Source organism: Scomber scombrus, chromosome 20 (assembly GCF_963691925.1).
Source record: "Scomber scombrus chromosome 20, fScoSco1.1, whole genome shotgun sequence".
Taxonomy (NCBI): Eukaryota; Metazoa; Chordata; class Actinopteri; order Scombriformes; family Scombridae; genus Scomber; species Scomber scombrus.
The window spans coordinates 5,168,034-5,192,838 of record NC_084989.1 but is presented as its reverse complement, the minus strand read 5'-3'; the positions used below and the strand labels follow the sequence as shown (position 1 = coordinate 5,192,838).

At 42.7% G+C, this 24,805-nt stretch overlaps 1 protein-coding gene across 4 annotated transcripts in view; it reads right to left on the bottom strand.

The window, feature by feature from the left end:
- Positions 1-24,805, bottom strand: part of znf438 (zinc finger protein 438) — a 49,241-nt gene that overhangs the window by 14,972 nt on the left and 9,464 nt on the right. For 2 of the 4 annotated variants that reach the window (XM_062441132.1, XM_062441131.1), the window contains exon 2: positions 4,193-4,288. The gene's annotated coding sequence lies outside the window, so the exon portion shown is untranslated. The remainder of the gene's footprint in view (positions 1-4,192; positions 4,289-24,805) is intronic. The other 2 variants (XM_062441133.1, XM_062441134.1) reach the window with 1 other exon arrangement.

The window sequence follows — 24,805 nt, the reverse complement described above, 5'->3', positions numbered from 1 at the left end:
CAAAAGAATATGCAGATGATCCCAACAGTTCTCCTGTTGAGGTGAGCCTGGGCTTCTAAAAGCAGGTCAATGCAAGGCGGCGTGTTCTTATTTAACATAAGATGGCCTTTCTGGAGGGAATAAGCTGCTGGGTAGGCAGGTGAGAAAGTGATGTTACAAAGGAGAGATGAACACAAACAAGTATGCTTTGCACTTTGTAGTAACTCTACACTGTCAGAGCAGAGTATCACAGCATCAGCTAGGCAGCGAGCTGACTTTGGAATCACTTGCAGGAGGATGTTAACAGATAATAAATATAGAAATATAAAAAATATATTTCTTTGCTTCAGTTAACATGCACACTTTAGCTCCGATTTATTCTATCCGTTGTGTTTGAAGTATTCGTTGAGACTTTCGCTTGACCAATCACGACCGACCGCACTTCTGTCAAACCCCGGGCTCGACTGCCGTGAGAGTTATATCTCTAAAGACTGGATTTCAGATTGGAAAGCAAAAAAAGCAGCGAAGTAAAAACAGTCAAGTTCGACCTGGAGAAACCCTAGAACAGCCACATTCCTTGAGTATTTCATTACAAGGCCTATGCATTGAAAGGACACTGTCTCAACTATGTAAACAGCATTATTAAAACAGCTCTTAGAGAGGATGTTTGAAAACCATGTCATTTAGCAGTCAGAGAGTTGAAGCACCTGTAATTGGCTTGTACGTTTCTTGCTAAGATGTGTGAATTCACATGAACTTGCCCTTATAAATTTGAAAATAATTAATATGCGTATATAGAAAACTACATGAAACTTGACTTGAACTCGCTCTGAAAGTGTAACTTCACTCAAAATCTACTTTTTTTCTGCATACAGTCTTGAGACTTTACTTCACCTTCATTTGATCCTGGTCCCTTGTCTATAATCTTCTTTAGGTTATATATATATATATATATATATATATATATACATGTACATTTTTGAGGGCATTTTATTATAGGGACAGTGTAGAGATGACAGGAACTGAAGGGAAAGTTATGGAGGTTGACATGAAACAAAGGTCTGCAGCTGGATTCGAACCCCAGATGTTGTGGTTATATGGCATGAGTCTTAACCAGTAGGCTACTGGGGTGCACCTAAACATAGGTTAGCTGCCTTTCAGAGTAGAACCAGTAATTCTGTCCTTTAGACCAAGACAAATGAAAAATCGATGACATTGTCTTGCATTCCATGCTCTCAAAATTACATTCCATACACTCCCTCCACCTCCCAATCACAACTGTACATTTAAACACTATGCTTCAATGTGTTTGAACATAGTCATGGTTATTTATCATTATTTATATTGTAATTATTATTGCTTCAGTACCTTCAGCTGCTCCAGTGGAGTGGCTCAATGGCCATTTTTCCCCCCCTTTTAAAAGCAGTCATTCCTGAATATTCGGATGAGGTGAAGCCTTCATGTATGTTGGCCTCTCTATTTAAATAAATTGTAAATAAATAAATAAAGTTCATAAATTGAGCATCTGCTAAGGTGTCTTTGTTGGGTTATTAAAACCGTAGGAAACGCTGTCTGGCAGGATCAAAGCCGGCCTTGGACCGTAATGATCACTGATGCTGCTGTTAAATTAACCAGACGTGAGCGCTGTTCACTCTTAATGGGGAGATTTCGCTCCACTGACGGAGGAGGTGAAGAAGATGCAGTGGACCAGGTAAAAGAGAAGAGAAAAAAAAAACCCGGAGATACTTGTAACAACTACCTTACAGAGAGCCACTGTTAACAGGTCACGTAAACAGCATCTTTAATGTTATCCGGTTCCTTGATTAAAAGACGTCTTATGATCCCAGATTATGGCTAGATTGGTAATGACAGGTGCAGGGGGGGGGGGGGGGGAAACCTTGCCGTTACAAAGACTTGCGTAAGCTTTTAATCTCACGTTAAGTCCGGAGCAAACACTGATGGAGAGACGCGGAGGCAAAAGTGGAAGGTAGAGAGGATCACGGTCTATAAGAGATTGCGGAGGAGAGGGGAAATGGAGGGAAATGTGATGGCTGGATAGATGAGCTATTTTTATAATGAGGTCAGTGTGAGCTGTGGGATTTCATTCTCCTGGGAGACACACGCGCACACACAAGCATGCACACATGCACGCACGCACACAGAGGAACTGTGGCGATGTAGTGCTCGTGCTGAGTGGGGCTGCCTCAGTCAAGAAGAAGAAGAAGAAGAAGAAGAGATGGTGGAGGAGGATAGGGAGAGGAGAGATGGACAAAGCCAGATGTCAGATGGAGGTTTTAAAGGATTTTGATCATAACCAGATTGGAGAGTAGAGGCTTCTAGGACTAAAACATGAAGACTGATGGTTCATTACTGAATATGACGGACATTTCATCTTCTAAAAGAAAGGCGAGAAGAAACTAATAAATACAGCAGCTCCCACGACTTTATCTCTAATCCTCAAACTTTTTGCAAGCATAATGACAGCAAACACTGCTAACACTGCTATCTGCAGCACAAATACCCAAAATCATTTCCTCAAGGACAATTTATGAAAGGTGACACTGTCAAAAAGATGACATTTCATTTTTTGTGTCTATTAGCAGTTACTTCCATCTCTAACCAGACTCATATAATATTAGTAGTGCTACTCATTGTGTTTTCCTTCCATGTGTTCCCATGTTTGGCCAATCGAGCTGAGTCTGATGACAGTAGATGATGCTTCAGATATGGATGTTGCTTCACACACATCTTCAACCCTGCAGCACAGATCTATACAATCACCACAGTTTCATGGTGGAGACCCAAGATTAGTGTTCATCACTTCATCATTTAATGTTTGTCATAATTAGAGTATAAATTCTGGAGTTATGGGCTACAGTGTGTCAGTTAATAAATGTACAGCTTCTTAAAAATCAAGAAAAGTCTGTTTCTTCCTCAACTTCTTAGCCCTGAAGTTAGCGCATGGGTTAGCCTAATTCGAGCCTTACTTAAGGTGGACTGACCTTTAAGGTGGACCAACTATTCTTATGTTAGTGTTAATCTCAGCTGCTTCTAAACTGAGAAGTGCTGAACCGTTGAGTCTCGTAAACAGCTGTACATCAAGTTACATTTTGCATTTTCGGACTTCAATGACTCAACATCCTTTACTTGTACTCCTACTCATAAACTTGACCAGAAAAATGCTCTTAAATGTCAAAGAGAGTTGCAGAGGTCAGTTATGTTAGTTCGGAGCAGATCCTGGATGAGTGCAGTGCGGATACAGAGCCGAGCATGACTCCGTTTTTCCCTGCTCATTGTACTAAATATTGTGGTTATGGTGAATAATACATCGCTAGAGTTGTATAATTAAGAATAAAGTAGTTTTGACACAGCTGGAACCCCCTTTTCCCTTTTCTTCATATTTATACAAACCCAGAGCATGAATGAGTCTGGCGTTCTTTTTGTTTGCAATCACTTTATAAGCACATTTTCTGCACTTGGTGTTCTACTCAAGTCTCTTTAGAATTTGATTTCACTTGCGTACCTCATCTACCAACAGTTTCCCTTTCAGCCAATTTACTATTATTACTATCTAAATGTACAGTATGTATTTATACATTACAAATGTATTTTTGACAGTAAGACTGTTGACAGTCTGCAACATGATCCATATCTCTTATTGGTAATTCCTTCATGTGATCGATCATGTGATCCCTAAGTTGCTCTTAAAGGTTACTTTTACACTTGACTGTAAGTAGGAGTAAGTCACTTGATGATGATGAATGTGTCTTATTGCTCACACTCAGCTGATCACCGTCTTACTCGGTCACTTCTTTAGAGCGTGATTAAAGGTGCAGTGTGTAGAATTTAGTGGCATCTAGCAGAACGTTTATATGTTCAGGCAGTATGTTTCAATTAGTGTATAATCACCTGAAAATAAGAACTGCTGTGTTTTTGTACACTATCTACATAGGGCGTGGGTCCTCTTCAACAAGGCCCGCCATATTTCTACAGTAGCCCAGAATGGACAAAACAAATGCTTACTCTAGACAGGACATTTCACGTTTTCTGTGAGTTTCGTGGCCGCTGCAGGTTCTCCTACAGGCTTGCGAGGGAAGAGGGAGGGGTATTCAATTGGGGGCAATCTGCAACCTCACCGCAAGATGCCACTAAATTTTACACACTTCTCCTTTAAGTGTCATTCTTACAAGTTTGACATACAAACAACATTTACCTACGGGATGATTCCTTCCTCCTTAGCTGCTCCCTCGCTCCTCCTCCTCCTCCTCTTTCTGGGTGATGGTCCTGTCCCCCCCTCTCCGCACTCCCCCTGTAAAAAACATCAAATATTTAAATGATGTTGTACTAAGAAAAGAAAAAAATCCCAACACTGATTCGATAAAAACAGTGACAATCAATTAGCACCTAAATGTTGCATTCATCACATGATCCTATCCTTAAAATAAGCGTTGAGTTATTCCATAAATTTCCTGGAAGCATTCTTTAAATAGGCGAGGGGTGGGGTGGGGGTGGTGGGGTCCTCTCATGTCATCTGTCTGCATCAAGGTATAAAGAGTAACATGGTGCGACGACAGAGTACATTCTGCAGAGACATGATTCACACACTCTCGCCCAGCTCTGCATGGCCTGTTTCACAAGCGCACGCACACACACACACACACACACAAACACACACAATCCACAAACACTTTCTCCCTCTTTCTCTCATGTGCACCCCCTTCCTCTCTCTAAACGCCTGTCGCTTTGGCCCTCCATTAAGCCGAGCGAGCTCTCGTTTAGCCAACAGTATCTCGGCAGTTGGGGACGCGGACTGCCCACTCAGTCAGATCCAGCCGTATTAAATAAATAAGGAGCGCTCTTCTGTGTAAATTATTCATTTAACACGCTTTATCCTCTTCCAACAACCTTGTTAGAGCAACTCAGGAGTGGAGAAGGGAATGGAGGTGGGGCGGCGGGGGGGGGGGGGGGGGGGGGGGGGGGAATGAAGGAGGGGATAGCAGAGGGGAAGAGGTAGACACTGCGGCTCATGTGCGACTCAGCAGAACCTGTGGTGCATCTCTAAGCTCTCTGGGTGTTCAGTCGTAGGGGGGCTAATTCGCCCTGACACCTCCTTTGTTTCAGGCGGAAAAGAGCCACGCACACACACACACACACACACACACACACACGCACAAACTTTGAGAGAAAGAACACAAGAAAGGAATTTTAGTGCATATTCATAGAATAATCATTCTACTTGTCTGGATAAATTATTGAGCGATGGGAGTCCAGGACACGCAATGCTGGAATTTGCAGAGGCTGTTTTTTTTTGTTTTTTTTCTCCGTGCCGCCTGAACTCAAATCACACAACACAGCGAGTCGCCGGCTCTAAACAAGCTGATTCTAATGATCCGGGATGGGGACGGATAGAAAAATGCTTATCTCGAACAAAAGCGCTGTTCTGGATATTAACCTTGAGGACGCTGGCATGCTTGTATTCATACAACCGCTGAGAAAACATTTATTTAAAGTGACTGCGACTAAAACTGGCCTGTAGCTGCACATTTCACCGTTTTTATCCTTATGTGACACTCTAGGTATCATCCTCAGGAGGATCCCAGAAACCATAGCGCCTTCAAATAAAACTGAATTTATAATACTTGTCTACTGATGATACCAAACTGTCAAAGCTCACAGTGCATTGTAATTCATTCCAGGTATGAGAGGGGAATTAAATGCAGAAGCAGTCTTTCATACTGTACGTCTGAGTTACCTGAAGCTCCGCCGAGCCTTGTGATCACGTATCACAGTGAAGGCAGTTTGGAGAAAAAGGAAATTGGAGTTTGAAAAAAAAAAAAAAGAGAGAGAAATTGGGCTCCCATTTTTTCTATTACTGCACATTACAGCCTGACGCTCTGCTGAATTAGGCGAGCTCAGACTGCCAGTCGGATGAAATTTCCGAATACCAGGCGGATGGGCAAAAAAACACAGCAGAGTATGAGCGGGAATTTCAATGGTGAATTTACAGATAGTCCTGGGATCACCCTGGATCAACCGGCACAGACCGAACCTGCTCGCTGTGTGTGTGTGTGTGTGTGTGTGTGTGTGTCTGACTCCAGTGTGCAGCCCCAGAGCGGGAGGTTGTTATGTCAACTCTGACAGTGCTCATTACCAGCCTCTACGCTCTGAATTGGAGTTAACAGGCTTTGGCCCAGGCAGAGGCCAGCTAGACCCGACTGGTACAATGGGATCAGAGAGAGTGTGTGTGTGTGTGTGTGTGTGTGTGTGTGTGTGTGTGTGTGTGTGTGTGTGTGTGCGTGCGCAGTTAATCATGAAACACTTTCATTTCGAATTCACACCCCGAGGCAACTGTACATTACAGAAGCACTGATACACAACGTGCAGTAATATCTACAGCTTATTTTCATTTTCACACACACACACACACACTCCTCCATATGAGGGCTGATCACAGCATCCTGCTGCCAAAAAGCTTGTGTTTGAGTTTGTACACGAACCGCCGCTGCTAGGCAGCATTTTTGTTTTATCAGTGAGCATTTCTCACAGTTAGCACATTAGAAAAGCCTCTGGTCTAAATGATAAAACCCAAACACTTAAAGCTCCAACACAAACTGACACTTTAGTGCAGCCATAATTTGTCAGTTTATATCATTTATTATAATGTGAAGCATCTCGTGGAGCTTTGCAACTTCTGAAAAAACACTTACAGGCTGCAGATTTAACACAAGGGGGACTCTTAAGTTATACAAGATGCATTCAAATCAAGCAACAACAACCACAGCGTGAGGCTGAAGTAAACCTCTGAGTGCCACTGACGGCCCCTCAATGCTCCAAATGACTCATTGAAAACGCGTCAACTTCTCACAGGAAATACTCGTTTTTTACAACGGGTCATTATAGTCTCATTCTTGTAAATGTGCCGGTGCTTTCATTCATCATTGTGTAAATGATTGATGTTACTTTTTTTACCTGATGAGCCTGTGTTGTTTTTTCCAGAACCCCCTGCATCTGCATCCAACTGCATCAACACAATGCCCCCATTCAAATGAATGAGAGGGCTAAATGCTGTTTAATGGCAGCAGTTAAGACCTCCAGATGTAGACATGTTGATGCATATTTATTTATTCATTCATTTGATGATTTTGTCTGTTAGTGGGCATTCAGACTAAATATTAGCATTTGATTAAAAAAAACACACACACACAATCTCACAAAAGGGGATTGCCAAGTGTTGGCGTTTGAAGGCTTAGCACTGCAGAGCATTTTACAGTACATGAGAGCGTTTTACAACCGTGGTTGAAACGAGTCTCCGTCGCGATCGTGAGGTGAACGGTGGAAATATCCCGTTCATGTTACTAAGTCGTCTAGCAGAAAGGTGTGCTTGCTCATATACCTCTCTGAAATACGTTGAGACAAATTCAACTTTTCGACCAAATGATTGTGCTTTGTTTTTTTCACTTGAAACTCAAAAAACAAGTCGGCAATGCCATTACTCATATATTCCAAAGGGTAGATGTGAAGGTGTAGCGATATATGCATGAATGCACATATAAGCACATATAGGTCTTTTACTCCATTCAGCTATGTAAAAATAAAAGGACAAGCTTCCCAATAAAACCATGATGAGCTACTCGGTCTGGGGTAAGAACAGCGACACATGGAAAACACATTGCTTGAAACATAACCTACTTTGTTGTGTGGTGGTGTAACATGAAAAAATAAACTGGCCCTTTGGAGTGTGTAAACCATGCGCTCAGTGCAAACACGCATTATCCGTAACGGCGTGTGGATCAGGAGTGCGCCTGCCTCTTTGTGTCCGTGTGTGTGTGTGTGTGTGTGTGTGTGTGTGTGGTGAATTATTCACTATATTTACACTTATGGGATTTAAATATTTGACAATGGGTTAAAAAAAAAAGAAGCTTGTAGATATTCAAGAGGAGGAAAATAAAATGAGTGTGAGATTGCTTTTTAGTGTTAGTGGATAGTTGGAATTAGAAAGCAGGGTTTTGAGCTGTTTGTAGTTTAAAGACGGAACATGACAGAGTCTTCCGAGAGCCTTTCAGCTATGAGGCGTCTCTGCAGGCCGAACCCCACCGAGCTGCTGGTACATCCCCCTCCTCTCTCTCTCTCTCTCTCTCTCTCAACCTAGCTATGTCAATGATTACACATGTGATTAAGGCTTTCCACTTCAAACGGGCCTGATGTTTATACAAAGCCTGATATGGCGGATGGGATAAAGAGCAGGTATAGCTCTGTGTTTGTGCCGGTGTGCGTATGTGTGTGTGTGTGTGTTATGTGTGTTTGTCTAGATGGGGAGGATGAATGTCATTACGCCCAGGCTCTGTGGACATACAATCATAATGACATGCACTGAATGCCTTTCTGCATATTACAGCTTCCTCCTGCTCATACTCCTCCTCCACCTACATAAGCCTATATAAACAGCATTGTGCTGCTCTGACGTACGCTGTTTAGTGGAGCTCTTTAGTGGGAAGAGTAGATTTGTTTCTTCAAGGGGTTGCTTTAGGACTGAGCTCGTTTCATTTCCAGTTTGAGGTTTTATCGGGGGGGAAAAACCCCAACGTTCAGACTCTTTTAACGTCTCACTCGACTGTTTATTGACTTATGCTTCAGTATATCGGGGCAAAGGGCAAAGTCCTTTACATAACTTCATAAACAAACTGCTTTTTTAATGTATTTTTGGTATATTTCAGGGGAGAATGAGAAGGGCAAAAGTGTGAGGTGTCCCACAGCTGCAGCACTGCAACCTAAATCAGCCCCGGACCACATGAAAAGCTGTCGTCTCTATTCCAGGCCGGGGCGGGAAAATTACAGCCCTGCTCACTCTACTCTAGCATTAAACCTCAATTAGTGCGCAACTTCACTGGTGATGTCATCACCGAGGCGACCTGAGAGCCCTCAAAATAAGGGGTGCTTTTTTTTTTTTGCTTTGCAGCATCGACGCGACAGAGACGACTCAAACTTTCAGCTGTCGAGTCCATCCGACTGTAAAGAAGTGAGGTGATGTTTGTTTGGCTTGAAAAAAAGCAAAAACATGAGAATCTGTGGCCTGGTTTGGCTAAATTTACCAGGAATTTTAATCCTGAGTCGTGACTGGAGTTTTTTTCCCAAGAGAGGAGAGGTCAGCGAGGTAGGATAAGAAAAACTCCTGTTTGACCTCTAGTGACCTGACAGGAGACAGAGGAGGAGGAGGAGGCTGAGAGGGACTGGCTGCTGTCCAAACACTGACCGTGTCTCTACAACTCATTCCTCATCAAACCTCTATTACACAACACACACATAATTATATGCTGAGAAGATTTCACTTTTCACTTTCATGGGACTTTACAGGAAGTTAAGTTTCACTACTGCTTGGTTTTTATTATCATAAATGTGGTCTACACTCAGTAGTACGGAGTATGTAAAAATGCACTGTCATCAACACTTACGTAGGCAACCTTATCAGATTAGGGAAGCCCCCAAATCTGCTTCTGATTGACACCTTTTCTAAATGACGCTATTTCTAAACTAACTGATTGTAGTGAAATAACCAGGTGAGAGTGAGATTAGCGTAATGGAAAACCTGGTTTTGCAACTCAACATAACACAATCTTACCACCATAGTTGCAACATAATGAGCCAGTAATAAAGAAAGTGCAAGCAATTCATGAAAAGACCTGTTTGAACAAACTGTATCAATTAAGCATGTATATGAAAGGAATAATTTAACATTTGGGGGAATACGCATGTACTCACTTTTTTGCTGACAGATGAGAAGATCAATTCAATATCTGGTATTAATATTATTATAGAACTCTTGGCAACAAAGTGAATAAGTCTATAACCTAAAATGTCAAAAATTTCCCCCAAAATTCTGTAAAAACTTGTAGAATTTAAGCAGTGAATCCCTTCACATAAATAATAACTCTACTATTATTTTCTTGCACCTAAATTAAAAGGAACCAATAAAACACCAGAAGATTAAACAGCATCTGTAACAATAAAAATCACACAAAATTGTGATTGTTGTGATTGTAAAAAAATAAAATAAAAAAAAGTTTGTTTGCTTGCACTTTCTTTATTACTGGCTCATTATGTTGGCAAGCGAGTATCAAAAAGAAGAATCATTAGGAACTTGAATCAGTACCAGTAATGATAATTATTCCTAACCTGGCTTGTTTGCTACCCGTCTTATTATATGAATGCTTATGTTTCTTTCCCTGTTTGGTGTAGTGATGTAACAGTGTTCCCAGATCATAGCTTTTACTTTAGGTAGGAAAATATCTTCATCTTCAACAGATATGATGGCCAAAACTGCTAAAATAAGACCTACGTTGTAATAATTCAGAATTATCCATGATCAGTGCTCCTGGTTTCAAACAAAAACATGAAACCCTGGACAAAGCCCTCCCTGGTTGGTTACTTTAGTCTAATGTAGTCCCTGTTGCTGCAGGGCCGCTTGTTCCTTCATATCGTACAAAGGGGGGGGGGGAGTGACTTTTACACGGCTCAGCATGGGAACGCTTGCGGGCACCGCCGTGTACCTTTCTGCTCTTTGTAACAGAGAGAGGGAGAGCGCTTCGCCACACTGTGTGAATTATGCATCGCGGCTCCCAGCGACTTCTAACCAGCCGTACGAGCCAGTCGCCCGAGGACCGAGAGTCCTCGCCGGTGCACCTCCACCTGAAGAGACGGATCGGCTCTCCCATCTTCAAAGAGAAGTCAATCACGCCATAGATTTGTTAGTACCACCCAGTGGGTTCACAAAACTTTTCCTCTCCGTCTTTCACAGGTGCAGAGAAAGAGGGGATGGGGCCCACATTTCTCAGAAAGTGGAACAGATTTTTTCCCCCTTTTTTTTTTCCAGAGCCAAGCTCCGACAAAAACTTCGAGCAGGGGTGGGTTGGTGGGGAGGTGTGGGTTGAGATCAAAAGCCTGTGAGTTCCTGGCGAGCGGACCCAATCAGCCGAGAGGGCCAAGGAGAGGAGGAGAGACAAGCGCTTCCCTTTTAAATTGATCCCACTGAGACCCTCAAGGTTCCCCTCGCAGGACTCGCAGAAAAGCGATAAAAATCTGGCCCTGTGGATCTGACGAAGAACTGGGAGGGGAGAGGAGAAGAAGAAAGACGGTGTCAAGGGGGTGGGGGGTGGAGGGAGGAGGTGGAGGGGGGGGGGGGGGGTTGAGACACAGAAAGAACAGAGAGAGGAACTGCAGGGGGAGAGGTAGCTAGTCGAGGTAGATCAAGGGAGACGAGGGAGACAAGAAGGGTGGGCTCGTTCTCTGAGGGCGCATCTAGGCGTCGTTTGTGTGCCAGCAGCGGAGGCAGAGCAGGGGAGGACTGGTGCTATCAGCTATCAAACCCCCCCCATGTTATATGTCTGATGATGTGCTCAACCAATCAACCGCGGGTGTATCTTTATTCTGTGACTGGGTCTTGGCAGCCGAGACTCTGGATCGTTTCGCGCTGGCCTGAGATCAGACTCTGGACTAGACCGGTGTCGTTATCCGCGGCGTGTTGGGGGGCCTCAAAGGAACGGCCGCTATCAGAGCAACCCAGAGACCCCGCAGCCTGCCAGACACACTGCCGACCGGCGCGCTCGCCAACAGGAGCTCACAAACACTCGACAAGGTGGTGTGTGTGAGTGTCGATTCCACAGATTTATTTCATTATGATTTATGTCAGTTTCGTCCCCCTATCATCAAAGGAGGAGAATCCAACAACAAACATCACGACCAAAACCACATGAAAAAATGACCTGATAATCATATTTATTTCCTGTGACTTTTCAGTAAAGGGTTGAACCGCTTCTCTGACCTACAAAGTAGATTTTTTTCCCTGGTTTGTTAATGCTGTTTGTCAGCTGATAACGTATGAAGCAAGCAAAAAAAAAAGCAAAGGTTTCCCCATCAGCTGGGATGTGGCAGAAAAAGAATGTAGGAAAAAATGGTAGAAAAACATCATCTAATCCAAAAAGTACATCTTGTATTTCTTAAAGAGGGCGTTTGTATAAAAAGCTTAGATATTATGAACATGTTGTGATTTTTTCTGACTAGAATAAATCTTAATTACTCAAATAACAAAAACAGACTCATAAGTTTACTCATATTTTTCCTTTTGACTGTTTATCATCCAGCTTTCATACTACTCCTCGCAAGGAGAGAACAGCCTGTCATCTTTGGAAGCTGTAATGCTGTAAGACCGTGCTGGTAAAAAACATGAGAGATTGTCTTCAGTTTGTCTTTTGAAGCTGGATCTCTTCAGTGGACATTTTGGCTAAAAAAAAAAAAAAAAAAAAAAAAGCCCAGCTTTAAAAATCGTATCTAACAACTTTTGTAACATTCTGGAAAAATCCAATTTCAACCCCCATTTATCACACAACTGCTTCCATCACTTCTCAAAGAGAGACTAAAATGCGCCCAACACCTTAAAGGCTAGAGGTGTGACTGTGTAGTGTAAGTGTAAGCCTAAACTGACTCCCCATCTGGTTTAAGCATTATGGGGATTTTTTCTTTTCTTTATATAGTGTTTAAGATCTTTACTAAACTAAAATGTGTTATACAAGCAGTGGAATAGCTCAGTGTGTAGGTTGTGTGCGTAGTGAGAGACACACTAAGAGAAACAAGCTCTGCGATACATGTTTCTACGGGATTACATCTTTTAAAAAAGCCTTTTACTATATTGTATTTGATATGTTTGTTGGTATTTGGATATTGTATATTTATTGAAATCACCTGTCAATGTTAGTTATGTTCTGTACTGCTTTGGAAGTATAGATATCTGAATTTGAGAGAGAGAGAGCGAGAGACAGTGAGGCTAGCAACCAGAGCAGAGAGTATTACGTTAGCAGTATAGCTTTAATCGTAGCAGTACATTTTGTGTACAGTTGAGGCTATTTGTCCGTCAATAAATGCTACAATTCCTCAAGAACTAAGACAACTTCCCATGTCTTGCTTGCCAACCTAGGAAGAAGGAGGTTAGCCCCAAAGTTAGCGACAACGTTAATCCAGGCTTAGCAATTAGTGGCTTAGCTAACGTTGTTTTGGTGACAATCTCAGCAGTTCTTTCCGAATTTTGCTCATCTCACCTGCCCAAAAAAATAAGAAAAAGGAAGAACAAAAAAAAAAAGATACTTGGCTGCCGGGTCTAACAACTTTTCTGGCGGGAACCCCACTGTGTGAGATCACGGCATTCAGAAGAGAGTCCGCCTCTCAGTGAAACTTCCCGGAGTAAATGAAGGTTAAAGAAGACGAAAGTTCTCGGAGAACAACTGGGGAGGCGCTGGGACGCAGCCAGGAGGAGGCTGTAACTTTTGCCTGTAGACGTAGTCGGACGACTCGATCGATACCATCTACTTTGTTTGAAGCGTACTGAAGTCTTTTAGGAAGGAGAGAGGAGAGGAGGCGGGTTGGAGGTGAAGTGAGAGGGAGAGCTGCAGCACCCAAAAAACATCTCATCTCTCTGCCTGCAGCAGGCAGCATTCCTCCACACGTCAGATAGTGAAAGGCAGGTCAGAGGCAGGGGGGAGAGGAGGAACACAAAAAGAAAAAAGAAAGAAGAGCAGCAGACAAATAAGCATTTTTTTTCATGCATTCAATCTAATTGAAAAGACACTAAAAATTCAACTTTTTTCAAATGTTCTCCAATATTTGATTATCTTATATTTTAGTAGCGTATTACTTAGGTCTGTGACGCTTACAGGCTACAGTAAACCAACATAGCTTTGATTGATAGCCAGTGCTGCTCATGAATAACTTGCAGCCTCATAAATAAGCAGATCTCTACTAATATCATTAAAGTGGCCTCGGGGGCAGACACACCCCCCCTATCCGTGTGCACCCACCTCCGGCAAGCCACCCTCCTCTCCCTTATGACAAATACCCTGAAATCACGTAACTATTCCACATCGATATTTTGACATTTCATTCAGCTGACTCTCCAGACGGAGCCATTTATTTAATTAGCTGAATAAAAATTGGCAGGAGAGGCGAATTCGGAGTTACGTGACCGGGGCTCAGTTGCCACAGGTAACCTTTTTGGAGGGACTTAGTGTGGCAAATTGATTGCTGAGAGCGCAGACTCATCATGAGTGCTAATTTTCAGAAGCGGAGAAGGCGCATGGGGGGGGATAAGAGGCTGTGTTTATAATGGAGGGGAAACAGGAGGGGGGGGGGGGGAATTAGCTTGTCATTAGAATAAAGAGCGCAGAAGAAGAATCATTTTCAGGGGTTTTAAAAAGCTGACAAACACACTTTACTTATTCTTTCTCTCCCCTCCCTTTCTCTCTCTCTCTCTGCCTCTGAGCTCACCTTTTAAAAAGCACAGCCTACGACCTACAAGCTATGGAGGTGAGTGTTTCTTTTGTGGAGGCAAGCTTTCAAGATAACTCATCTATGTCTGACCATGATCAGTTTCCTTTTAAACTGAGCAATAGTTTGTACATGATAGTGTGTTCTTTGATAAAGTTAAAGTTTACCAAAGAGCCTAACAATCACACAGCCAGACACATTCCCGGAAAGTCTGTCATCATCACTGCTAAACCTCTGTGACATGATTCACATTGTTACCTAAGTTTAGAGTGCTGAATGCTGCACTGTTTTTATGTAGAAGGGATCGGCTGCTGGATCCGTTCGGCGTGAGAAAACACTTTAAAATTCATAAGATCAGTCAGGGTTGAACATGTCACACAGGTGGGAACAACTTCACTTCCACACCTCTTTAAAGTGAAGTATATTTAATAACTCTTTAGAATTGATAGGACAGATCTACAGCAAAAGGATGATGCATCTGTACACGTATCAGGGACAAGTTTTGGGAGGGAAGACAAAAGTTGCACAGTCGACAGGACGACGACAGGAGAGTTTTAAAAGACCGCTCCAGAGAAAAGTTGAATCCCTACCTATATTTACATCTCTGCAACTACACACCTGGACTATCACCGTTTTAAGTGGGTCCGATTGTCAGATTGTCTGTTTCCGGAAAAGGTACGGAAAAATGATTGGATGCAGCTTCATTGATTGTGATTCAGAAAGTGGGTTTCGGTTGCTGTAGGAAGATCTAAAAAGCACTTCTTTTGAAGCATAGTGAAGCCTTGACGGTAATGTTTCCCACGTCAACCAGCTTCTCTAGAAGAAATATGAACGTTGCATACATAATACCAGTAAGTGTTATTTCCTGTTATACTAGTGTACAGCACTCATTGTAATGTGCTCCTCTTCTGTAATATCCTAATAATACATTACATGTTGTCATTTTCACATATGTCACTGACTGCTCTCACTCCAGGTGTACATAATGGAAAAGGCCTTGGAAACACTAAGTTTCTCAGTATGCCTTTGGGAACTAGATCAGGAAGGAAGCTTGTGGGCTGCTTATCAGGCAGACAGGCAAACCTCTCAAAGAGCCCGACATGCTCGTCCCTACCACCCCCCTCGCCATGAAACTCTCACCCCCGTGACCTGTGCCATCATGTGCCCTCTGTTTAACCGGGGGGCAAATCTCGGGACAGGAACCACACAGGAAACAGCAACAACTGTACAAGAACAGCAACACACGCAGAGCTCACATACACACACGCAAACACACACTGGAGGAGGGTGGTGAGAACCAAATACCACAGAGCACAAAGTAAACTTTTTTTTCTCTCCCGCCAACGCCACGTTACAGCTAAGGCGAGTTTAGCTCTGGTGCGTTTCTCTTTCTCAGCCCAGGTTAGGCCCACATAGAGCAGCTAAGCTGGCTGTGGGATGCAGCCGTGGAGGGATTTACCATTCACCAGGGACTGCTCAGGAGAAAAAAAAGCGGGGATGAACTGAAGACAACCCAGCGACGTCGCCTGTAGAGGATGCTGCCAAACCTCCTCACATTACTGATCCAGTGGCAGGGAAACATATTCAATTAATACACTACAGCAGACAGTAATACTGGACCCTGCAATCCGCTTACAGAACACTTAATAGCATACGAGGAGGAAGCATATTGTGCTAATTTGTCTTGTCTGTGGAGCACACTGACAGCCCCATTGATGCTGACATCTCTTTAACATGAGGTTAGTGGGTGTTTGGCCTCCCCTCCAGTCGTTTGTGAGCTGCAGAGCCTGGAAATGATTAGGCCTGGGAGGGCAATTAGCCTGAGCATCGCTGGGCTAAATATAGTCCAGCTTGGCCCGGCTCTGCTCCTGGGTCACATCCACACACACACACACACACACACACACACACATCGTAGCCTCCAAGCAGGCATGTTAGCTCAATCCGGATTGTTTTATGACTGATGCAAAGGCTCGGCTGAGTCAGACGAGATAACATAACTCAGCCGTCGATCAGGTGTCCCGGGAGGAGAGGAAAGGAAAAGGGAGTGTGAAGGAGCCGTGGAAGGAAAAATAAAAAGGCGTAACGGTCTGAAAAAAGGAAGCACGCGTTTGGGTTAGAGAAGCTTGTTCCGATGACATCTGAAGCTGGATATGTCATATTTATTTATTCCATCACTTTATAATTAGTCTCCAGGCTGTGCCCTCGCTTTCTCACAATCCCACCTCCACTCTGAATGCTGCCCTCTTTAACAAGAAACACCTTCTTGAACGTAGCACGGTTTAGAAAACATGCTTTCCCACAGCCTTACGCCAACTAAACGGAATGCAAAGAAAGAATGCTTTCCCATCGTGCTGCTCCCTGCCCCACCAGTCCCCGTATCTCCCACCCATCCACCCCCCTCTGTGAGAAAAAAAAAACAAAAAAAATGGAGAGAGATTTTATCCTTAAAAAACAGGAGGTTCGCCCACTCGTTCACCTGGGACGGCTCTTGGACGACAGAGGCAAGCTAGAAGGTTATAGGAGCCTGGGAATGTTTAACATCAAGAAAGCAATCAGAACGGAGCTGGAGCTCTGGGAATTGGACAGGAAACATGGAGAGTAACCCCTTCCTGCCTGAGAGGAAAGAAAAGAGGAAGTGATTTGGGTTGTGTGACGAATTTTTGTATTTTTTTTTTTACTGTAACCTGAAAGTGAGCCTCTTGGCATTTGTAGGTAAAGGAGGATTTTTCTATTACAAACGCTATAATTAGCCATTTCACATCAAGAACCTGAAAAGAACCAGTTTCAATTCTCTGTAACACTCTGTGACCTGCCTGATCTAAACCTACAACAGCACTCTGAGAGGTGAGGTGTGAAGACCCACAGTTTAAATGCTGTACAGGGAAAAAAAAGGTATTGGCTTCCAACTCAACATAGACTTCGCTTGAATTTCCCCCGTTGGTGACTTGACCTAGAGTGTTTTTCAGCAAAGTATATAGACTGAGGTGAAACCTAAGTGGAAATGTTCTGGTGCTATACTGAGCTCAGCACAAATTGCAAAAGACAGCTCAGGAAACAGAGGTTTTTCTTTGTACCCTGAGCAGAGAACACTTATCACCAGTAAGTCCAAGTGACCAAGACAAAAAGTCAACAGCTACACGAGCTGATCTGTGAGGCTAAAGCAAACTAAGATGGATAAAAGTTGGAGATGAAAAGTTTGTTTTTGGCCTTTAGTTAGTAAGTATAACCTGACAAGAAAATAGAGTAATGACATGTAAGGACAGAATGCAACATGAATTTTAGAGGCAACACAACTGCATAAAGTCAATGCAATGACATCATTTACACCTCTGTATGACTTAAAGTGTCCTGAAGCTTTAGAAACAATCCAGCTGTCAAATTTATGTCAGAATTGCAAGTTGAAAACTAGCTTTGGATACAGTTTGAACAAAAGCCTGACCGATATACCGGTCAGAAAATATTATCGGCCGATATTGGCTTATCAGGTATATCGGTATCGGTGTATATGTTGCCCAATATGCACCAATGCATAGTTATATAAACAGCATTTTATGTAAATTTGACCCTTTTTCTTAATTCAAGCTTAATATTTACACGTTTTGTGTTTTTTATTATTTATAGTTATTTATAATTATTACATTACCATTGAAGTTTACTGTTTCAGTGCACTGCTGTCATTTGATACAATCAAATGTATTGTTAAACTGTAAAATATCATGCCACCATGACAACTTCACAAGTGTTAACCACATAAATGATAACCACATCTGAGGGATCGTCACAATAAAATGTGTGTATGTATTTCTTCTGTAGCTGTAACATTATCGGCTGATATATCAATATGAGAATTTTTTTTTTACCACTGATCGGTATTAGATACAAAAATCTAGTATTGGTTGGGCCCTAGTTTGAACACACCTTTAGAATTTGGAGTGTGCTGCAAACTAAGTGCTTGTCAGGCTGACAAAGTGTCTGAATCCCCCTCCCCTCATACCTTTCCATCAGAGGTGGGGGGCTGCACCAGCAATTTTGGTTTCTTTCCAAAACAAACAAGCACGCCCACTTCACACCAAGAAAGGCCGGAGTTCAGAATGTAGTCAATAAATCAACTGTTCTCTTGAGCTCTCTTTATTCTTTGCACAACTACTTTTTCTACAAACAAGTACAACATTATGTTCATCCTTGAGGAGATAGCGACTCTCAGTGTACGCTCTTTAACTCCATTTAAACAACTACAGGATATCGCACCTCTTTACGACAGCAGGCTAATCAAACCGCCTTCGGATTATGTCATCACCAAAGGTATTATTATTCCTCCGCTGAGGAACATGACAGTCTGAACCAAATTTCACAGTAATCCATCCAACAGATGACCCATTAGTCATGATAGATGACAGTCAGGAGACCAACAAAGTCATTTAAAACACATCATCAGGGAACCATGAACATATGTTGACAATTTCACGACAATCCAACAAATAGTTGTTGAGATATTTAACCCTGGACTGTGCTGTTGTATTTTGTACAACCAAGTACAATATAATGTACACCTTTGAGGAGATGGAGTGACCCCAAAAGTGCACCATTTAACTCCATGTAAACAACTATAGCATCTCACACCTCTTTACGATGGCAGGCTTATCACAAATTATATCATCACCAAAGGTATTATTATTCATCTTCTGGGGAACATGAAAGTCTGAACTAAATTTCACAGCAATCCATCCAACAGATGATAGAACATCTCCACCCATTAGTCATGATAGATGACAGTCAGGGGACCACCAGAGCAATTGAAACACATCATCAGGGAACCGTGAACGTCTGTCGATAATTTCACAACATTCAACCAACAATTGTTGAGATATTTAACTCTGGACCGTCTGAAAAAAAGACACGAGGCTGCGAAGACATGCTTCTTGTTCTAAATAAATCTGATAGACAAATTTAATCAAATGTCGTGTCCGCTTTGTGGAAAATCAACCACTGACCGAGACAGTTTACAAGACATGAGAGAGCACATCAAACGGTCTACTTCAAGAAGCGGTTCAGCGGGGGAAAAGAGATGGAGAGTTGAAAAAGTCAACGCAGTCGAGATGACAGCACAACCTAAATACTGCCTACCAGAAAAAGACCACTGGACTTAATCCCAGTCATAAATCTGAATCCACTGTGTACCCACTCTATGAAACTCCCTGTAAGCCCTGTAACATTACGACTGCACCCGTAGATATCCTTGCAGCTTGTAGCGGGCGGAATAAAAAAAAAACAAACTGGAAAATACATCCATCATAAAGAGAGAGGTTATTTTGGCAGCGTGCGGCGATGATAAAACTGCTGACATGCTCGCTGGCCTGTTTATAAACTGTTTGTTAATCTATCATTTGCCGCCAGAAGAATGAGATAACAATACGGTGTGGCTTACAGTCGGCGTAGGACGCCCCTGGAAAGATCGAAGCGTGTCCTTGGAGTGACATTTATTGAAATAAATTCACTCGGGCTGAAATATGTATAGCGAATGCATTATGAACAGTGCTTCTGATGGAGCGGGCGTTTGGCTTTAACTCGCCGTAACATTGGCTCGCTCTTTTCAACAGATGTCCCTTGTGTGACACGCGGCAGGGATAATAGAAAGGAAAGGGTCTTGAAGGCTTTAATATACCCCCTCCTTTTCATGAATGGATGGGATTTTCCTTTTGATGGCCTATTTGAATGTATAGACAATTTAGAGTCCTTCACTGTGAGGAGATTCTGATCTTAATTACTTCGTTAATTAGCTGTGATTCACAGGGAGAAGCCTTGCCCTATATGAAGTCCCTCTGCATTGCTGAAGAGTGAAGGGGGGGGGCTCCTCAGAAGTGCTTGCATCCTTCTCTCCCATCTTTAAAAGCACCAATCGTGCACTTGTGTGACACTGATTTGCAAATGTGCCTTTGCTGAAGGTGGTGAAGGCTTTTCAAATGTCAGCAAACCCCACAGAGCTCCGGTTCTCTTGATTCTACTGCCCGAAGAAAAGTGGAGAGGATCTAGGGGTTCTTTCTCTCCCTTCTCCCCCTCTTCCTCCCTCGCTCCGTCGTAGACTTATATCACACGGACGCATTCCGCAGATTTATGTTTATCGTTTTCCAATGAAAGGAAGGGGGGGGGGGAGCCGGTGCAACATCCCGCAACGCTCCCCTCGCTCTGATAAATACGGCTCCCTCGCTGCGGGTGCCCTCAACTCGGCGGATCGATGGGAGCATTTAGCTAATCACGGAAAGAAAGCCTCTGTAGAGAAGAATAAAAATAAAGATTGTTATAAAGCAGTGGGTGTTGAGTGAACTCTCAGGGCAAACAGCGCAGCGATGCTTCTCATTTGCTCGTGATGCCTCGCTCATCAAGGTGGATCGAGCCTTTTTTCTTGTGATTACCACCTACAGCTGTGGTTAAGAAGTTGAGCTAAAAAGTAGGTGTGTTGGAATGATGGCTAGCATGAGAGACTCAGAGAGGAAAGGTAAGGTCCGGCTGAGGCAGCTGCTTGCTATTACTCCACCTCACCCCCTCTCTCCTCCATCCCTCCTCTGGCAGGAAATGAGCAATCATTTAGTACTGACAGGTACATGCTGAACCATTGCTATCTCTGCTCTGAAACCAACCAAAATAATGGATTACAGCAGTTTAGTATTAACCTTAAGCCTCTTAAATATCTCCACCAAGGTTAGTCCAATTCATACCTTTCACAGTGTGAGCGTATATTTTTCCTGAGTGGGATAAAACATGAAGTAATAACGGCGTGGGCCCCCTTTACACGTGAGTATAACGTGAGGGAGATCTTACTTGGACTTTTGACATTAAAAGAGAGTATTATCTTCCACAGGCAGAGATATCACAGGCCATTTCTGTGTGTGTGTGTGTGTATGAGTGTAAGTTGCCTCTGAGACGAGAAAGAAAAAAAGTAGCAGAGCAGGCAAACAAAGAAAAACCTTTCCTCAAATCCTCCTCGAAACATGTGAGGTGCTTTTCTGGTCGTGAAAAGCAGTAATTTAGAGGTCTCTGGTGAGCTGTAGAGGGCTTAGCGTGTCCAACTGGATCTGGAGTGTAGCTGCAGACTGGCCTTAATGCACTGCCAGGTCACTGTTACTGTGTGAAAATGGCAACGCGAGGCCAGTGTGGCTGCTTGCAGCTCGAGGCAAGTAAACAAGGTGGCGGTAGAAGCAAAAAAAGCTAAGAAAATCCACTATATACTGAGTGTCACTAACCTTTGTATTTCAACCAACCGACCAGATGACACTTCTCTATACATGAGAGATATGGAACCATGTCAAAAGTCATCGACTGACTCATTTTTCAGTGTAATTCTCCTTTTATGCAAATTAGCACTTATTGGCAACAAACAACAAAAGTCAATTATGTTGCTTCATCATTTACACACACACACACACACACACACACACACACACACACACACACACATATTGGTGTATATATCATGGCAAATGCACTAAAATCAATTTTGTTATGCAGGCACATGTTTTGCTATTGGTGCTAATTAATGTTAATTATCAAGCAATGCAGCCAAATATAACTACATTCTGCTTAAAGGGACACATCAAAGTGTGTTTATATGTCTTGGGGAGTATTACTGCACATGTGTAAAAAGTTGACTAAAAGCAGAGACAAGTAACAGTTCATTCAGTTTGTCTGACTTTTGAAATAATACACTGTGGTACTGTAAGTAACTGTGGAACTGTGCAAAAGAGCACTGAATGAAAGGTTCTGGTGTAATTTATGGGTAACAAAGGTTGTGATCAGTGAGTCAGTGAGTGAGTAGCCATATCTGCCAAAGTGTTACTGAGCAACATACTTTGGCAGGTACTCCTAAAATAAGCACTGCATTGAGGATTAAATGTTCAATTTAATTACTGGAGTAATTTAACTTATGTAGCTAGTTTTTTTCTCTCCAAAGGATTAAAACTGAGGCAGCAGAACCAGAGATATCTTTTCTTTTATCCCACACATTTGTCTTCCTTCTCAAAAATCAAGCGCCTCCATTACTCACAATGCAACTCAAATGCAGAAAGTCAGAGATGTGGGTGTGTTAGTCTAGTATCGGCAGCTAATGGAGCCCCCAGCCACTTTTAATGTCACTCCTTTCTAACTCCTAACCCCAGATTTTTTCCCCATTGTCCAATTTGTGCTCTTTAGATCTAAACAATACCTTACACTGCAGCGTAATAGTTAAATAGTACTAGTTAATCTAACAGCTAAGCCGACAGAGGGGACAGCTCACCTCCAAACACATGACTCATCTGTTTTTCTTCTTACCAAAGTTCCAACATCTCCACTCAGATAGATTCTGATGTGATTTCCTGAGTTGTTGGTAAAATAATAAGTTGTGAACAGCATCTTCAGTCTACATGGAAAACTGACAACCGGATGAACTTAAAAAATAGTTAAAAAATAGTTCTCAATGTGAAATCACAATGAGGTCAGGAGTTAACCACAAACTGAATGTCATGTTGAGGTAACCGTGAGCCAATATCCAATCCTCAGCCAACTAAACTATTTGGCAGATAAGACGACATGTTGGGTAAGAGGAGGAATATGACTCTATTGTGTTCTTTTTGCAAGAACAGCAACCGTGAGACTTTGCTTTACAGTGACCTGGACGTATGACAGAGAGTGTGACCTCTTGACCCCTGACTCCCAAACTGCCGGTGTATGTGTGTTTGTGTGACCGCTACACTTGCATGGCTATTAACACTGAAACTACATCCACGGTAATACATTTGTACGGATCTCTACTGACTCAAAAAACAGCTTTTACCCGTGGGCCGTCAGGGTGATAGATCCTCAGTTTTACGAGCAATTAGTCTTAAGTGCAATGTTCAGTATATTAAGTGCAATACTTTAGTTGTTTCAGTTTTTTTACACCATTTCCTTACACTGCTTATTTATATCTCCATTGTATGTTTGTTTATGTTGTCTTATTGGTTAGTTTTTATAGTTTGTTTTTATCAACCAATCAGCACTGTTTCTGATATAGTACTCTTTATCTTGTTTTATATTCTTGTACAATGACAATTAAAGCTTTCTATTATATCCCCGTCCATGCTAACACGCCCCTAAAAACACGTACAGTCACATGACCGTTCACGTACAGTGGGCATGCATGTGCCGGTGTAAACAGGAAGCAGATTGTCTACTCCGCGGTTGGTTGGCTAGTTGCAGAAAACAATGACAAAAATTGAGACCAGAGATTTGACCGCACGACGGCTGTAATCAATTATCCATGCTGAATTAATCACTGGTAGTCAAGGCTGATGTTGTTCGTTTTCTCATGTGATAGGAGGGTGATGAATCGGGGATGGACACGATGAGACCGATTGGACTCAATCAGGAGGTCAACATTGGTGTGTGCGTCATTGTTTTCAAAAGTTTCCGTTTTAGAGGTTTGAGAACAATGCAGTAGTGTGTATGCTGGGTCTAAACAGTAAAAGTTACGTCTTTTAAAATGAAACTATATTAGTGTTAATGCGGCCTGAGTGTGGCCAGAGTGTAGGAACTACTGAGAATCTAACTGCCAAAATAAATCAACCCTCCATTTGTAATTGTAACAGTGCTACAAACAACTTTAAGTCACACACTAAGTCTAACACTTGTGATAATAATAGTCTTTGTGGCCTGATGATGTCATATCAAGGAGAAGAAAAGAAAAAAAAGCTGTGAAATGCAGAGAATCTAAGTATTATATTAGTAGACTCACTCTTTTGGGCAAAGAAAAGTCCTGTTTTACCCTTAAATAGCCTTCCCCCTGTCCTAAATATTCCACATTTATTGTTCTTTCCAATAATATAATCTAATCTAACATTAGCATGGCAAATGAGACCGAAATGCCTGCATGGAAGCAGATGTAAACAAGCAGTGGGCTCTGTTGTTTTTGTGTGTGACAGCCCTGCAGGCCCTCTGGCTCGGGCAGCCGTTTCTCCCCATCTGCAAACAGCTCTGTTCTGTTCTGTTCTGTTCTGCAACCCCCCCCCCCAGATGTCTCATTACTGTAAAACAAGCATAGGGATGAGCGACGTACAAGCCACTGGCCCACGACGCTGCCTCCCTTCCAATTAGAAAGGATTAGCCTTAGCCTGAGCGGGGGGGGGGGGGGGGGGACTTCCTTGCGCCTGCGATACGCTACCTTGCGTGGCGCCGGACAACCATATGTCAAACTTAAATAAATTACGGTGGTGCTGAGAGAACAAGAAAGGGAGTTACGGCTCCGCTAGAGTGCACAACGGCCTTAATAGCAGGAGGGATGCTGTAGCCTCTATAAAACTTTACACCCTATGAAAGGGCACGGGCGGAGACACAGGTATATACCTTCCCCCTCGCTGACTCTCATAATTAAACCTATAGGATCCCGCTGGTTCTTCGGTAGATTTAGTAGCTTTACTCAGGGCGCATTAATCAAGCGATAAAGCCGAGCGGTGAAATTTCTGCAGTGTCATGTTTTTGTCTAAGCGGACCGGACGGATCCCATCCC